This window comes from Oncorhynchus clarkii, chromosome 4, assembly GCF_045791955.1.
Source record: "Oncorhynchus clarkii lewisi isolate Uvic-CL-2024 chromosome 4, UVic_Ocla_1.0, whole genome shotgun sequence".
In the NCBI taxonomy this organism is placed as follows: Eukaryota; Metazoa; Chordata; class Actinopteri; order Salmoniformes; family Salmonidae; genus Oncorhynchus; species Oncorhynchus clarkii.
This window is the reverse complement of record NC_092150.1, coordinates 14449818-14466296: the sequence shown is the minus strand read 5'-3', so window position 1 is coordinate 14466296 and position 16479 is coordinate 14449818. Positions and strand designations below refer to the sequence as shown.

Below are 16479 nucleotides of genomic sequence, written 5' to 3'. Positions count from 1 at the left end.
TGAGTCCACCAGATCAGAGGCAGAAGGGATGACCAGGGATGTTCTGTCCTGCTAAGCATTCACAATGTAACGAGTACTTTTGGTTGTCAAGGAAAATGCATGGAGTAAAAAGTACATTTCCTTTCTGAATATAGTGAATAAACGTAACAGTAGTCAAAAATATAAATAGTAAAGTAAATTACGGATACCCCAAAAACTACTTCAGAAGTACTTTAAAGTATTTTTACTTGAGTAATTTACACCACAAATGCATAGTCACTTTACAAATGACCTCGAATATCTTGTACCCCTGCACATTGACTCGGTTCCGGTACCCCCTGTACTTAGCCTCGTTATTATTAAGTCATTGTCTTGAGGTACTTTTTGATTACATTTTTTTATTTTCGTTAATTTAGTAAATATTTTCTGAACTCTATTTCTTTAACTGCATTGTTGGTTAAGGGCTTGTAAGTAAGCATTTCACAGTAAGGTCTACACTTGTCGTATTCGACACATGACAAATCAAATTGGATTTGATTTGATTTGATGCGTGCGTTACAGGTAAATTGTGTCTGGGAAGGGTGAGACTCTGAACACATCTACCAGGCTTTCACAGTAGCTCTGTGCTTGTTGATACTTCTGCAGAGTTCTGTGTTGTGAGATACCAATGCTTAATTTCACCAGATGGTTACTTAATTGTCTTGTTAAAATGGTAATTAGCTATTGATTGTCTGATGTTATGCCTATATCATGTCTCTCTTTGTGTTGTGGATCTCTTTTGACGCAATGCAATTTCTGTGAATAACAGACAATAAAAGTACCATCTAAACCTATCTAACATCATCTAACCTCATCTTATATCATCTAATATCATCTAACCTCATCTAAACATCTAATATCATCGAACCTCATCTAAACATATCTAACCTCATCTAACCTCATCTTATATCATCTAACATCATCTAACCTCCTCTAACATCATCTAACCTAGTAATTATGCAATTTACTCTAATTTTATGATGGCTCACACACACATGCAGGCAAGTATACTATATATACACAAAAGTATGTGGACATCCCTTCAAATTTGCGGATTCAACTATTTCAGCCACACTCGTTGCTGACAGGTGTATAAAATCGAGCACAGCCATGCAATCTCCATAGACAAACATCGGCAGTAGAATGGCCTTACTGAAGAGCTCAGTGGCTTTCAATGTGGCACCGTCATAGGATGCCACATTTCCAACAAGTCAGCTCGTCACATTTCTGCCCCGCTAGAGCTCCTCTGGTCAACTGTAAGTGCTGTTATTGTGTAGTGGAAACGACTAGGAGCAACAACGGCTCAGCTGCAAAGTGCTAGGCCACACAAGCTCACAGAATGGGACCGCCAAGTGCTGAAGCGTGTAGCGCGTAAAAATCATCCGTCCTCGGTTATAACACTTTCTACCGAGTTCAAAACTGCCTCTGGCAGCAACGTCAGCAAAATAAATGTTTGTCGGGAGCTTCATGAAATGGGTGTCCATGACTGAGCAGCTTCACACAAGCCTAAGATCACTATGCGAAATACCAAGCATTGGCTGGAGGGGTGTAAAGCTAGCCGCCATTGCAGTGGAAACGCGTTCTCTGGAGTCACCATCTGGCAGTCTGACGGACTAATCTGGGTTCGGCGGATGCCAGAAGAACGCTACCTGCCCCAATGCATAGTGCCAACTGTAAAGTTTGGTGGATGAGGACACATGATTCGGGCTCGGCCCCTTAGTTCCAGTGAAGGGAAATCTTAATGCTACAACATTCAATGACATTCTGGAGCATTCTGTGCTTTCAACTTTGTGGCAACAGTTTGGGGTTGGTAGAGATCGGTGTGGAAGAACTTGACTGGCACCTTTGGGAAGAATTGGAGCACCGACTGCGAGCCAGGCCTAAACGCCCAACATCAGTGCCCGACCTCACTAATGCTCTTGTGGCTGAAAGGAAGCAAGTCCCCGCAGAAATGTTCCAACATCTAGTGGAAAGCCTTCCCAGAAAGAGTGGAGGCTGTTATAGCAGCAAAGGGGGGACCAACTCAATATGAATGCCCATGATTTTGGAATGAGATGTTTGACGAGCAGGTGTGTAGTGTCTTTTGGTAATGTGGTGTCGGTACGATGCACACAAACACACCCAGTCTGATCACTCTACTAATGAGACCTTCTGACCAAAACCATGTCATCTGCATTCCGGAGAAGTAAGGAGGACCACACACACTGACTGATTGACTGACTGAATGACTGAATGAATGATATTCAACACCAATGACAGGTTGATAACAAAGATACATCTTTAAGCCCCCTCTTGGAGTAGAGTAAGTTGTTGGTGACCTCTAATTGGACAGAACAGAGGAGGAGCCAATCAGAAGACCTATACCTCCCTGTCAGATATTGCCTACCTTTCCAGCAAGACCAATGACACAGCAGAATGAGTCAAGAACAGATTCAGTCTCTCTCTTAATGACATGATCCTTATCAGTGGAAGTCAGGCTGCCTGGCTGCCTGGCACGAGCCACTGGTGCAGCAGAGGTGCTTTTATTGTTTTGCAGTTTTGCTGCAGTCAATAGTCTTCCACCAGATGCAAAGCTGAAAGTAATGGAAAAAGAGGCACACACACACCGACCATCACTAGGCATTTTGGGACAAATGCAGCCCAGGGTCCAGGATTTACAACAGCCTATAGAGACACTCTGATCTTCTGTGATGTACTGAGCTATATCAGCTGATTCCTCCCGCTCTCACAACCTCTCTCTTCTCCCTTCACTTCCACTCTCTCCCCCTCTCCCTCTCTCTCTCCCCCACCTTCTCTCTCTCTCCCCCTCCACCTTTCCCTCTCTCTCTTCCCCTCTCCCCCCTCTCTCACTCGCTTTCTCTCTCCCCCTCCAATTATCCCTCTCTCTCTCTCTTACTCCCCACCTTTCCCTCTCTCCCCATTTTTCTCTCTCTCCCTCTTCCCATTTCTCTATTTCTCTCTTCCTCTCAACCTTTCCCTCTCTCCCCTTTCCCTCCCCTCTCCCCCTTTCTCTCTCCCTCTTCCCCTTTCCCCATTCTCTCTCACCTGCTCTCCCTCTCCTCCCTCTCTCCCTCCCCCTCCTTTCTCTCTCCCCTTTCCCTCTCGCCCTCCTGCTCTCCCTCACCCCCATTCTCTCTCTCCCTCCTTCTCTCCCTCTCCCCTCGCTCTCTCTCCCTCCCCCTCTTCCCCTTTCTCCCATCTCTCTCCTAATTTTATCTCCCCCATTCTCTCTTTCTCTCCCTCCTGCTCTCCCTCCTGCTCTCCCTCATTCTCCCTCTCTCTCTCTCTCTCTTCTCCCCACTCTTCCCCTTTCTCTCTCTCCCTCTCCTCCTGCTCTCCCTCCCTCGCTCCCTCCCCCCCTCGCTTCCCCCTCTCCCCATCTCCTCTCGCTCTCTCTCTCTGTATCTCTCTCGCTCTCTCATTGAGTGTGAGAGCTTACACAGCTGCACCACACTCTTTTACTCTTTTTGTCAAACCAAGCTTCATGCTCTCACACACACACACACACACACACACACACACACACACACACACACACACACACACACACACACACACACACACACACACACACACACACACACACACACACACACACACACACACACACACACACAGCTAGACTGAACCTCTGGACAGTAGTGTGCTCCAAGTACCAGGAAAGCACAGTCGGTAAGAGGACCTGAGAGGAGAGGAGAGGGGAGAGAGAGAGAGAGACCGCCCCGAGAGGCAGAGAGAAGGAGGAAGCAGAGGAGAAGACAGGAGTTGAAGAGCATGTGTTTGTTCCCTTGGGACCCCAGCATCCAGGATACACAGAGATACAACAGGAACCAGGACCTTTCTCCAAACACCTCCGTTAGCAGCAACATCAGATTAAGCATATTGTTTTTTTTCCACACAGGGAGGATAAAAGATACTACTGAAGCACTTTTCTTATTTAAGAGCTATAGCACTTTGGAGACTGAAACATCACCAGATGGTGAGTAATGCACTGGCTGTGTGAGAGAGCAAGAGCGAGAGCGAGAGAGCGAGAGTGAGAGCAAGAGCGAGAGAGTGTGCTGCTGCTCTGTGTGTGTAGAAGTATCTGTTGTTAGGGAGGTTATCCCTTTCTCTATGCTTCTTGTGAAAGAATATTCCAGCTACTAGGCTAATGCATTGAGTCTGTTTGCAGGCAAGTCATTTTTATTTTTTTCACTATTTTGCCCCTCATTCCAGTACAATTATCAGAATGAACTAATCCATAAACTTTTGGGAGCAAAACACAACCAGAGGAAATTGTCCTTGTCCAAGCTGCAGTGAGGTACAGTAGGATTGCAATGCAGGTAGTGTGTACTGGGATGAAAAGAGGAGCTGTTGGGCTTTATAAAATGTAAAAGACTACAGACATAAAGTAGAGTTAGTAGCTGAATAACCTTTTATATAAACTCTGAATACAGACATCTAGTAGTTAGTAGCTGAATAACCTTTTATATAAACTCTGAATACAGACATCTAGTAGTTAGTAGCTGAATAACCTTATATATAAACTCTGCATCTAGTATCGGGGTGTATATTAAAATAATAATGCTTACTATAAGGTAGTAAAATAATATAACATAAATGGACATGTTCTATAGACACACTGTATAGCCTTCTTTATAGTACATCGACACTTTGGTTTTGCGGTCTAACAACAACACAGTTTAGGATGAGAAATAATGTAGAATAAATGACGTGTTATAGATTTAGAGCGTGAGTTCACACTGGGGCCTATGTGTGGTTTTATGTGTTCTGTGTGTAGTTTTATGCGTTCTGTGTGTGGTTTTATGTGTTCTGTGTGTGGTTTTATGTGTTCTGTGTGTGGTTTTATGCGTTCTGTGTGTAGTTTTATGCGTTCTGTGTGTGGTTTTATGTGTTCTGTGTGTGGTTTTATGTGTTCTGTGTGTGGTTTTATGTGTTATGTGTGTGGTTTTATGCGTTCTGTGTGTAGTTTTATGTGTTCTATGTGTGGTTTTATGTGTTATGTGTGTAGTTTTATGTGTTCTGTGTGTGGTTTTATGCGTTCTGTGTGTGGTTTTATGTGTTCTGTGTGTGGTTTTATGTGTTATGTGTGTGGTTTTATGTGTTCTGTGTGTGGTTTTATGTGTTCTGTGTATGGTTTTATGTGTTCTGTGTGTGGTTTTATGTGTTCTGTTTGTGGTTTTATGTGTTCTACGTGTGGTTTTATGTGTTCTATGTGTGGTTTTATGTGTTCTACGTATGGTTTTATGTGTTCTATGTGTGGTTCTATGTGTTCTATGTGTGGGTTTTGTGTGTAGTTTTATGTTTTATGTGTTCTATGTGTGATTTTGTGTGTTCTACGTGTGGTTCTGTGTAGTTTTATGTGTTCTATGTGTTCGATGTGTGGTTTTATGTGCTTTATGTGTGGTTTTTGTGTTCTGTGTGTGGTTTTATGTGTTCTATGTGTTGTTCTATATGTTCTATGCCGATGATGTGGATGTCAATTAAGGCATCCCCACGCACCTCTCTGATTCAGAGGGGTTAGGTTAAATGCGGAAGACACATTTCAGTTGAATGCATTCAGTTGTCCAACTGACTAGGTATCCCCCTTTCCCTTCCTTTCTATGTGTTATGTGTTGTGTTGTTTTCTTTTATGTGTTATTCTATGTGTTCTGAGTTATTTTATGTGTTCTGTGTTATTTTATGTTTTCTATGTGTTGTTCTACACCATATATACAAACGTATGTGGACACCACATCAAATTAGTGGATTTGACTATTTCAGCCACACCCGTTGCTGACAGGTGTATAAAATCGAGCAAACCACCATGCAATCTCCATAGACAAACATTTCCAGTAGAATGGCCTTACTGAAGAGTTCAGTGACATTCAACTTGGCACCGTCATAGGACGCCACCTTTTCAACAAGTCAGTTCGTCAAATTTCTGCCCTGCTAGAGCTATCCCGGTCAACTGTAAGTGCTGTTATTGTGCAGTGAAAACATCTAGGAGCACCAACGGCTCAGCCGCAAAGTGGTAGGCCACACAAGCTCACAGAAAGGGGCCGCTGAGTGCTGAAGCCCTTAGTGCGTTAACATCGCCTGTCCTCGGTTGCAACACTCACTACCGAGTTCTAAACTGCCTCTGGAAGCAACGTCAGCACAATAACTGTTCGTCAGGAGCTTCATGAAATTAGTTTCCATTGCCGAGCAGCTGCCCACAAGCCTAAGATCACCATGCGCAATGCCAAGCATCAGCTGAAGTGGTGTAAAATTTACCGTCATTGGACTCTGGAGCAGCGGAAATTCGTTCTCTGGAGTGATGAATCACGATTCACCATCTAGCAGTCCGACGGACAAATCTTGGTTTGGTGGAAGCATAGTGCATAGTGCCAACTGTAAAGTTTGGTGGAGGAGGAATAATGGTCTGGGGCAGTTTTTCATGGTTCGGGCTAGGTCTCTTGGTTCCATTGAAGGGAAATCTTAACTCTACAACATACAATGACATTCTAGATGATTCTGTGCTTCCAACTTTGTGGCAACAGTTTGGGAAGGACCTTTCCTGTTTCAGCATGACAATGCCCCTGTGCACGAAGCAAGGTCCATACAGAAATTGTTTGTTGAGAACTTGACTTGCCTGCACAGAGCCCTGACCACAACCCCATCGAACACCTTTGGGATGAATTGGAACGCCGACTGTGAACCAGGCCTAATCGCCCAACATCAGTGCCCGACCTCACTAATGCTCTTGTGGCTGAATGGAAGCAAGTCCCCACAGCAATGTCCCATCATCTAGTGGAAAGCCTTCCCAGAAGAGTGGAGGCTGTTATAGCAGCAAAGGGGGACCAACTCCTTATTACAGTGTTTTTCTGATTCATTAGGCACTATCTTTGAAACTATAGGCCATTTTTGCAAAACTCTACACACTAACCACAAAACCTTACACCAAACATTTCAAATCTCTTGCAAAAGCAAACAATTCTTGCAAAACTCTTCAAACTCTTAAAACAAATTGTGTTTTTGCGTCAATACAGTACACACAAACCATCATTTGAATAAGTACACGAAGCACCAACTAGGCACTAATGGTAAAAATGAAAAACACTTGTGGCTTTTGCTTTTTCTGTGTGCAGGGCACAGCAGTTTGAAAAAAAATGTTGTCATACAGAAATTATTTGTGGAATTGCTTTCCGTCTTAATGCGTTTGAGCCAATCAGTTGTGTTGTGACAAGGTAGTGGGGTGGGTATACAGAAGATAGCCCTATTTGGTAAAATACCAAGTCCATATTATGACAAGAACAGTGCAAATAAGCAAAGAGAAATGACAGTCCATCATTACTATAAGACATGAAGGTCAGTCAATACGGAACATTTCAAGAATTTTGAAAGTTTCTTCAAAAAACTGTCTAACGCTATGATAAAACGGTCTCTCATGAGGACCGCCACAGGAAAGGAAGACCCAGAGTTACCTCTGCTGCAGAGGTTACTCATTCATTAGAGTTACCTGCCATTAGAGTTTCCAGCCTCAGAAATTGCAGCCCAAATAAATGCTTCACAGAGTTCAAGTAACAGATACATCTCAACATCAACTGATGTGAATCAGGCCTTCATGGTCGAATTGCTGCAAAGAAACCACTACTAAAGCATAAGCATAAGAAGAAGAGACCTGCTTGGGCCAAGAAACACAAGCAATGGACATTAGACCGGTGGAAATGTGTCCTTTGGTCTGGAGACCAAATTTGAGATTTTTGGTTCCAACTGCTGTGTCTGTGAGATTTTAGATTTAAAAAAAATTTAACCTTAATTTAACTTGGCAAGTCAGTTAAGAACAAATTCATATTTACAATGATGGCCTAGGAACAGTGGGTTAACTGCCTTGTTCAGGGGTAGAACAACAAATTTGTACCTTGTCAGCTTGGGGATTTGATCTAGCAACTGTTTGGTTACTGGCCCAATGCTCTAACCACTGGGCTACCTCCGGCCCAATGTGGTGTGGGTGAACGGATGATCTCTGCATGTGTATTTCCCACCATAAAGCATAGAGGAGGTGTAATGTTGTGGGGGTGCTTTGCTGGTGACACTGTCTGATTTATTTAGAATTCAAGGCACACTTAACCAGCATGGCTACTACAGCATTCTGCAGCGATACGCCATCCCATCTGGTTTGGGCTTAGTGGGACTATCATTTGTTTTTCAACAGGACAATGACCCAACACACCTTCAGGCTGTGTAAGGGATATTTTACCAACGAGAGTGATGAGTGCTGCGTCAGATAACCTGGCCTCCACAATCCACCCGACCTCAACCAAATTGAGATGGTTTGGGATGAGTCGGACCACAGAGTGAAGGAAAAGAAGCCAACAAGTGCTCAGCAAATGTGGGAATTCCTTCAAGACTATTGGAAAATCATTCCAGGTGAAGCTGGTTGAGAGATTGCAAAGCTGTTATTAAGGCAAAGGGTGGCTATTTGAAGAATCTCAAATATATTAATATGTTTAACACTTTTTAGGTTCAACAGGATTCCATATGTATTAGTTTATAGTTTTGATGTCTTAACTATTATTCGACGATGTAGAAAATAGTAAAAATAAAGAAAAATCCTTGAATGAGTAGGTGTTCTAAAACTTTTGACCGGTAGTGTACATGTTGTTCTATGTCTTGTTCTATGTGTTTTACGTGTTGCTCTACAGGGGCTTGCGAAAGTATTCACACCCCCTAGCATTTTTCCTATTTTGTTGCCTTACAACCTGGAATTAAAATAGATTTTGGGGGGGTTTATATAATTTGATTTACACAACATGCCTACCACTTTGAAGATGCAAAATATTTTTTATTGCGAAAAAAACAAGAAACACAAAAAACTGAAAACTTGAGCATGCATAACTATTCAACCCCCCAAAGTCAATACTTTGTATAGTCACCTTTTGCAGCAATTACAGCTGCAAGTCTCCTGGGGTATGTCTCTATAAGCTTGGCAAATCTAGCCACTGGGATTTTTGCCCATTCTTCAAGGCAAACTGCTCCTGCTCCTTCAAGTTGGATGGGTTCCGCTGGTGTACAGCAATCTTTAAGTCATACCACAGATTCTCAATGGGATTGAGGTCTGGGCTTTGACTGGGCCATTCCAAGACATTTAAATGTTTCCCCTTAAACCACTCAAGTGTTGCTTCAGCAGTGTGCTTACGGTTATTGTCCAGCTGGACGGTGAACCTCCGTCCCAGTCTCAAATCTCTTGAAGACAAACAGGTTTCCCTCAAGAATTTCTCTGTATTTAGCGCCATCCATCATTCCTCCAATTCTGACCAGTTTTCCCAGTTCCTGCCGATGAAAAACATCCCCACAGCATGATGCTGCCACCACCATGCTTCACTGTGGAGATGGTGTTCTCGGGTGATGAGAGGTGTTGGGTTTGCGCCAGACATAGCGTTTTCCTTGATGGCCAAAAAGCTAAATTGTAGTCTCATCTGACCAGAGTACCTTTTTCCATATGTTAACCTTTCTAGAGCAGGCGTTCCGCTAGCGGAACCCCTCGACAACATTCCGCTGAGAAGGCAGCGCAAAATTCATTTTTTTTTTAAATATGTAACTTTCACACATTAACAAGTCCAATACAGCAAATGAAAGATAAACATCTTGTTAATCTACCCATCGTGTCTGATTTCAAAAATGCTTTAGCGAAAGCACAACATATGATTATGTTAGGTCATAGCCAAGTCAAAAAAAATCACACAGCCATTTTTTCAGCTAAAGAGAGGAGTCACAAAAATCAGAAATATAGATAAAATGAATCACTAACCTTTGATGATCTTTATCAGATGACACTCATAGGACATCATGTTACACAAGACATGTATGTTTGTTCGATAATGTGCATATTTATATCCAACAATCTCAGTTTATATTGGCGTGTTACGTGCAGTAATGTTTTGATTCCAAAACATCCGGTGGTTTAGCAGAAATACTCATAATAAACAGTGATAAATCCAGCCAGAGAAATATCCGCCATTTTGTAGTCAACAAAAGTTAGAAATAACACCATAAATATTCACTTACCTTTGATGATCTTCATCAGAAGGCACTCCCAGGAATCCCAGTTCGACAATAAATTACTGATTTGTTCCATAAAGTTCCATAAAGTCCATCATTTACGTCCAAATAGCCACTTGTTAGCGTGTTCAGCCCACTAATTCATCTTCATGAGGCGCAAGCACTTCATCCAGACAAAAACTCAAAAAGTTCAATATACAGGTCGTATAAACAAGTCAAACGATGTATGGAATCAATCGTTAGGATGTTTTTAACATAAAACATCAATAATGTTCCAACCGGAGAATTCCTATGTCTGAAGAAAAGCACTGGAACGAGAGGTAACTCTGTCGGGAGCTCGCGTCACAAGCCTGAGACACTCTGCCAGACCACTGACTCAAACAGGTCTCATGAGCCCCTCCTTTATAGTAGAACCCTCGTTCAAGTTTCTAAAGACGGTTGACATCTAGTGGAAGCCGTAGGAAGTGCAACGTTTTCCATATCCCACTGTGTATTCGGTAGGCCAAGCTTAGAAAAACTACAAACCTCAGATGCCCCACTTCCTGGTTGGATTTTTCTCAGGTTTTCGCCTTCCATATGAGTCCTGTTATACTCACAGACATCATTCAAACAGTTTTAGAAACTTCAGAGTGTTTTCTATCCAATTCTAATAATAATATGCATACATTAGCATCTGGGACAGAGTAGGAGGTAGTTCATTCTGGGCACGCTATTAAGGGATTCTCTCACATGCCTTTTGGCGAAAACCAAATGTGTTTGCTTATTTTCTTCTTTAAGCAATGGCTTTTTTCTGGCCACTCTTCCATAAAGCCCAGCTCTGTGGAGTGTATGGCTTAAAGTGTTCATATGGACAGATACTCCAATCGCCGCTGTGGAGCTTTGCATCTCCTTCAGGGTTATCTTTGGTCTCTTTGTTGCCTCTGATTAATGCCCCCTTCCCTGGTCTGTGAGTTCTGTTGGGCGGCCCCTCTTGGCAGGTTTGTCATTATGCAATACTGTATGTCGTGGTAATTTCCTGTATTACTAAACATTGAGAGAGCAAACCACACACAAGTCAGAGTTATATTATAAAGTCCATTTTTAATTATATATGAGCTTCACCATAGCCCAGTGACTCTAAGATGAATTCAGTGTCTATAAATGAATACTTTGAGAGTGCTTACAAAACAATTCTTAGTATCATTTATAGCCAAGACACACCCATCTCAACTCACATGACGAAACACAGATCTCAGAAACAGTTCACAAAGAACCTTTTACTTGAAAGAGGAGTATCCCATAGCTAGCATCCCATATAGCATTAGCTATAAATTATCGTTCAGTTTGCTCTCTTAGACGAGGTTCTACTTCTCGTTCTTGGTACATCATAGTACCAAAACATTACCTTATCCGATGGCATATATCAATTGTCAATTCTAGATACTCCAATCTCAAATACAATCCCTCCTGGACAAGCTCACGGAGACAGTGAGCCTCTTAGGTCATATACTAAATCAAGATAAGGGCAACCTCAGAGGGGACATACAATAGTTACAGACACATTCCCATAAGAAGACAAGCCTCCATTCTGTCCTCCTCCCCTTCTGATATTCTTCATAGCATCACATATGAAGACAAGCCTCCATTCTGTCCTCCTCCCCTTCTGATATTCTTCATAGCATCACATGGTTTAACAGGTTTGACATATGAAGACAAGCCTGACCTCTCCCCTCTCTGGGCCAAGTGACTTTTTCCCACATAAGCATATTTCTGAAAATTGATAAAACATCTTATTTATCAACGTTACCTAACTATTTCTGATTATGCTACGACACATTCTTTCCATTTTTTAATAATGGATTTAATGGCGCTCCGTGGGATGTTCAAAGTTTCAGATATTTTTTATAACCCAACCCTGATCTGTACTTCTCCACAACATTGTCCCTGACCTGTTTGGAGAGCTCCTTGGTCTACATGGTGCCGCTTGCTTGGTGGTGCCCCTTGTTTAGTGGTGTTGCAGACTCCATGACCTTTCAGAACAGGTGTATATATACTGAGATCATGTGACAGGTCATGTGACACTTAGATTGCACACAGGTGGACTAATTATGTGATTTCTGAAGGTAATTGTTTGCACCAGATCTTATTTAGGGGCTTCATAGCAAAGGGGGGTGAATAAATATGTACACACCAGTTTTATTTTTTCAATACTTTTTGAAACAAGTTATTTTTTAAATTTCACTTCATCAATTTGGAAAATGTTGTGTATGTCCATTCCCTGAAATCCAACTAAAAATCAATTTAAATTCGAGGTTGCAATTCAACAAAATAGGAAAAACACCAAAGGGGATGACTACTTTTGCAAGGCACTGAATGTGTTCTATGTGTTCCACCGCCACACAAGCAGCCATCTGGAATCATAACAAGCATCTGTCCTGCAGTCTAAACCCTGCTGCCGTGGAGGATTGAGACCTGTGTCCTAATCTGGGGCAGGAATAACTGCTCATTTACCATCAATGAGTGGGAGGCAGAGGGAGGCCTAATCCAATGTGATCTGTGTGATGGTGCACTTGATGGTACCAAGCTGTCAATGCAGCTCGCAACGCCATCGTTTGTAATTAAACACTTGGTATAATATGGGATACTTTGATACTCTGCACCTCCAGTTGGAGCTGTTGCATATGCAGATGCAGTTAAATGGCAACATTGCATTTTACATTGGAGTGCAATGGAGCAAAATATTCCCTTTTCACTTTTCAGATCTGGTTGAATGGCTATTTGTACCCTGTAGGCACCAGCAATTTACCTCAGGTGAAAAATCTAAATTTCAGTTCAGATGTATTTATTTTTTTATCCTCTAAATCAAAAATAAATACCTATGTGTACACCCCAAAGGTTTCAATTTCAACTTATTTTATAAGAAATAGTGAATCATGTAAGTTTGCCAAAACACTTAATTGTGTCTGTATAGACTACCATATTTGTCCCAACACTTACGCATCTATCTATCATCCTTTTGTGGCTGTACTAAATTATGCATGCTAGCTTTTTATTGTTATCCCCCCAAAAGCTTCTCTCATCAGCTGAAAGTGTAATTCAATGAGGCAGCCCCCCACTGGAATGAACTCCCAAGTGCTTCAATCACTTTGATTTGACTACTGTACTGGACCTAAAAAAGTAGGGCAGAGACAAGGAGAAGTAGAAGCTGACTGAGGGACAGAATGAGAAGTGCTCTGATGTGGGAGGGAGAGAGAGAGGGGGTGTGTGTGTGTGTGTGTGTGTGTGTGTGATTGTGTGTGTGTGTGTGTGTGTGTGTGTGTGTGTGTGTGTGTGTGTGTGTGTGTGTGTGTGTGTGTGTGTGTGTGTGTGTGTGTGTGTGTGTGTGTGTGTGTGAGTGAGTGAGTGAGTGTGTGTGAGTTTGTGAGTTTGTGTATAAGCGTGTGTGTGTGAGTTTGTGTGTGAGTGTGTGTGTGTGCGAGTTTGTGTGTGTGTGTGTGTGTTTGAGTGTGTGAGTGAGTTTGTGTATGAATCTTTGTGTTTGTGTGAGTGTGTGTGTCTGTGTGTGTGAGTGTGTGTGTGTGTGATACGTAAATGGCAGGAGTGTGGCCAGAGGCTTCTGTTCAAAGCCATATCCATAGAAAATGAGGTACCTCCCCTAAATCTGAGTGTTCCCTCTTCTATACATGTCCTTGGCTTAGGGCAGTGTGTGTGTTTGTGTTTATGTATTTGTGTTCCCTACTACACAAGAGTCTGACCTAAATGTAATACTCTCAGTTTAAGTTAAAATATTACAGTTTAGTTGATTCTATTGCACACGTACTTGCATATTCATACTGACATTTCACTTGGGGTCAAGATGTTACATTTCCACAAATTTCTATGTAGCCGTGGAAATTAAATGAAAGCTCTCAAAAGGCCTTATATCAGATATCCCCACTTCATCTTCTGTAACTTCCTTGGTGCTGGACCTCTGACAGACAGGTCAGGGTAATCTTCTCAGGACCCCAGCACTAATTGAGGAATGAGGATTACCTCATCCTCATAAGGCTGGTTAATTAAGCTGCTGCTGCACTGGCTCCAGACCAGACAGTGACAGAACATTGTGGATCAACTGACTCCAAATCAGATGTACTCATCATGCCCCTGATTAAACAGGACAAGCACAGCACACCTCACAGCTCACACAGAGAAACCGAAAAACACCCTCCCCTATACACTAATATAACCAAACACACCTAAAACTGAGAAACAGAAGCAAGCACACTTCATATTGAGAATCAGAACCAAGCACACTTCATATCGAGAATCAGCAGCAAGCACACTTCATATCGAGAATTGAGAAACAGAACCAAGCACACTTCATATTGAGAATTGAGAAACAGAAGCAAGCACACTTCATATAGAGAATCAGAACCAAGCACACATCATATTGAGAATCAGAACCAAGCACATTTCACATTGAGAAACAGAAGCAAGCAAACTTATTTTCGAGATTAAGAATCATGCACACTTCATATATCTAAAACTAAAACTATTGTAGTAAGTAGTTGTCTCAAACAATAGTTGAACAGTTTTGAAAAAAATGAAGAAGCGAGAGAGATTTTATTGTATTTTTAAAAAAACATTCACTTAGCTAGCGAATGCAGATCACTAGTTTACCCCACTCAAACACCCAGCTCAAACAGAGAGGGATGCTATAACTCTTCCAAGTCAAGGTAAGCTTTTGGTTTTATTGATTTATTGCCACAGGGGCCTCCCGGCGTAACTGCTAAACTGCTTGCTGACTATACACTGTACTGCATTATTGTAGTGGGTTTGCTAACACATTAGTTCTAGTAGCTATGTTGACTATGACGTTAGCTAATATGGTGACAACGATTTAGGCTGTGTGTAGCAGTTAGCGGTTATGATATGAAGGTTTGGTCACAGACAGCTGATGTATTGTGCACTGAAGTCCACAAGCGAAGGGAAAATATTAGAGGAGGAGATTGCATAGATGCAAGAAGGAATTATACAATGAGCAAAATAATCATGCTGTTTGTATGTGGCTGCTATGAAAGTGAACTGTGTTTGCGTGTAATCAGGAGTGTATTCATTCTGCCAATTCTGTTGAAAAACGTTTCTTAAACGGAAGCAAACAGAACAAGACAGAGATAAACATACCTGAATTTGTCCAATAGAAACTCTCATTTGCAAATGTTGGACTAATGATTACACCCTAGATCAGGCAAGATTGTGCAAGGCAGTATTGAATGTGTCACTGTCTGTCACCTTGATTACTCACATTTTTCTCTCGACCTGTGCACCTATGTTGTAAACTTTCATTCATAGGTTGTAGCAACCTCATGGGTATGTAGTAGCCTAAACCTATCGACCTAATACATTGAGCTGGGTGAACGGAATATGAAGGACAGTCATCCAACATGCTGTAATAGAAATAAAGCCACACTCATAAAATAAAAAAATAAAAATCGTCCTCCCTCATCTTAAACATCACCAACCGCCACAAGCGTACATCTCAGGCATTGCGCTTCACACAATCAAACAATCCCGCTAGTGCCCCCAATGCCCCCTAACTCTACCTACAGATGAATACAGAATGTTAAATAACACAAGTGTAGATTTAGACATAAACAGGTATATGATTTTAATTTCATCACAATGTTGTTGCAGGAAACAACATACATGTATAGGAGATGTAAAAAGTCTCCTTAAGTTTGCAATTTCCATTTACAGATGTCAACTTGATTTACCCAAACAAAAAAATCTATCAACCCCTATAAAAATGTCCAGGAATTATAATCCACACAATAATTCACATTTCCTGTTGCTGCAAGATTATTTTCCTATTGTGAGAAACTGGTAAAATTAAGATCCTGCAACTGTATAGACTGTGCGTACGTATGTGAGTACAGACTAAGTGAATGGGAGAGGAATGTTGAGCGGAGGAGAACAATTCAGGATCTTTGTGGACCGATGACAAAATAAAGACCTTAAGGCTCCTCTTAACTGGCTCCTCTAAGTGGCAGCAGAGGCATGCATGATGGAGCTACATAATCTCTTTCTAATCAGTAATCTCTCTCTCTCTCTCTCTCTCTCTCTCTGTCTTTCTCTCTCTCTCTCTCTCTCTCTCTCTCTCTCTCTCTCTCTCCTCTCTCTCACTTTCCATCTGTCTGTCTCTCTGTCTCTCTCCGTCTGTCTCTCTGTCTCTCTCCGTCTGTCTCTCTCCCTCTCCGTCTGTCTGTCTGTCTGTCTGTCTGTCTGTCTGTCTGTCTGTCTGTCTGTCTCTGTCTGTCTGTCTGTCTGTCTGTCTCTCTCCGTCTGTCTGTCTTCTCTCTCTCTCCTCTCACCTCTCTATCCCTCTCCTTCTCCACTTCAAATCAACACAGAGACCAAAGGCCATAAGAACTCAGCCTGGGAAAAAAACTATGACTTTATCCTCTGTGATTGTCTGCATGT

The 16479-nt window shown here is 42.0% G+C and overlaps 1 protein-coding gene across 1 annotated transcript in view; it reads right to left on the bottom strand.

Annotated features, from left to right (window-relative positions):
* The window catches only part of LOC139407502 (voltage-dependent calcium channel subunit alpha-2/delta-4-like), a 73597-nt gene that overhangs the window by 12621 nt on the left and 44497 nt on the right, over positions 1 to 16479 (bottom strand). The gene's annotated exons all lie outside the window — the stretch shown is intronic.